General features: G+C 37.7%; 1 pseudogene; it reads left to right on the forward strand.

Moving 5' to 3' along the window:
• Nucleotides 1-221: 221 nt before the first annotated feature.
• LOC122800172 lies at nt 222-617 on the forward strand (annotated as a pseudogene).
• Nucleotides 618-2,019: the final 1,402 nt, after the last annotated feature.

Genomic DNA, 2,019 nt, shown 5'->3' on the forward strand with positions numbered 1-2,019 from the left:
GCATTATTTATTCCCCAAATAATTACGCTCTGAATTGGATGTCTTTATCTGTACATTTCTTTATTACTGCAATTGTTTTTGTCACATTATATACACTGAAATAAGGTGTACCCCAGTCTTGGGAGGTCCTTTTTATGAAGGTGAGATGTGGTCTTCTTGTGGGCATGGAGCTGCTGGAATTACTTTCTGTCTGAGTTTTTTGTTTGTATGAGGTAGTCGGTATGCCTCCCAAAGGGAAAGATGTTGGGGTGAAAGGTGGTGGAAAAGGAGGAGCTTCAGTGATGATGACTCTGATAAAAAAGCACAAGGTCCAATAGCAGGAGAAAATGCAGTGAGGGTAATTCATATACTGTGTGAAAAGCACTGTAAAGTCATGGAAGCTATGGAAAAAACTCAAGACTGGTGTTTGCTTCAATAAAGTGGCTTTACAGTACCGTGAGGACAAAGCCTGGCAAGGTGGTGACCTTGGATGGATGACTAGAGGTTCCATGGTGGGACCTTTCCAAGATGCAGCATTTGCTCTCCCTGTTAGCAGCATAGACAAGCCTGTATACACTGACCTTCCAGTCTAGACCATGTTTGGCTACCATATCATACTGGTGGAAGGAAGACAATAGATGAAAATACCAACTTCCAGATAAGGATTTAGAACACGATTAATATCTGTCTGGCAAGTATGTAGCTCTGTAGGCAAATCACTCAGCAGTCTTGTTTGCTATATATATGTGTGTATATATATATATATATATATATATATATATATATATATATATATATATATATATATATATATATATATATATATATATATATATATGTGTGTGTGTGTGTGTGTGTGTGTATGTATATATCAGTACATATATGTGCGTGTGTAAATGTGAGTATGCGGGTCTTCCCTGAAAAGAGACTTCCAGCCTAGTGGGATTAACCCAGTCAACAAAGAATAAATAAATTACTAAATAAATAAATAAAATAAAAAATATATACAGCTTAATGGCAGATAAGGGCTACCATAAATGTTTCTTACCATATGACATGCTACTAGGCCATCAGAAACTGTGATTGCTCCTGTGTTACAGCACTTTATTATATGTTGGTGCTGCTGAATTGCTGTTGTATTACTGTTCACTACAATTTCATGTGAGCATGCCCAGTATAACGATGTCTGAGATATTTGCAGAAAAGCAATGGAAAACTTGAAATCCTGACATGCCATCTGAGCTGTGTCATTATTTCTTACTTATATTTGTTTTGTGTTATTAGATTACCATTTAGCATTTACATGACTATGTAACACTTGCTTGCCTGTTGCATATTCACAGGTGATACACCCCTTTCCTATGGGTGCCACTGACATTTCTTTGCAAAACATGCTCATTTCTGATGTACACGGCAGTACAGCTGTAAGGTCCATTTGTTCTTGTGTATACATGCTGCGGTGGAGAATATATCAGTGGTGTCAGCTTGCATATATAGATTCCCTGTATATGCATCTCATATGTAATAACTGCAGTATATGCACTGATCCCATAATGTATCTTCTGTCCTTGCTCTTATCTCAAGTCAATGTTTTATTAACATGTGTATAACACATTAACTCACCTTTTTTACACTGCAATTTTATATTCATATCACATCCTTTGTTAGCATGTCCATTTTTATTTAGGTACATAGCTCCAGTATTGTCATTGGCATTAAATCATTACATCAGTATTGCAGAATTTATGTTAGAAGTATTTCCTTGATACATCAGCACATTTCTCTGCAGTATATGAGTACACTTTACTCATTTCCCATTCCATATTAATTATGCAGTACAAACCATTATTGAGAAATCTTGATGAGTGGATGGGAAATAGAAAATTCACCCCGGGGATCACTCCAGTGGCTCTGCATGACAGAGGCACTGGGAAATAAGGTCGGGTGGCACAATGCCAGGGTAATGGGCTAGGCTTGTAAGGGCTCCAGGGCCATTTAGCCTAGTACACACCTATGAACCTATGAACAACCCCCCCCCCC

Source organism: Protopterus annectens, chromosome 4.part0 (assembly GCF_019279795.1).
Source record: "Protopterus annectens isolate FY-2018-M chromosome 4.part0, PAN1.0, whole genome shotgun sequence".
NCBI lineage: Eukaryota > Metazoa > Chordata > Ceratodontiformes > Protopteridae > Protopterus > Protopterus annectens.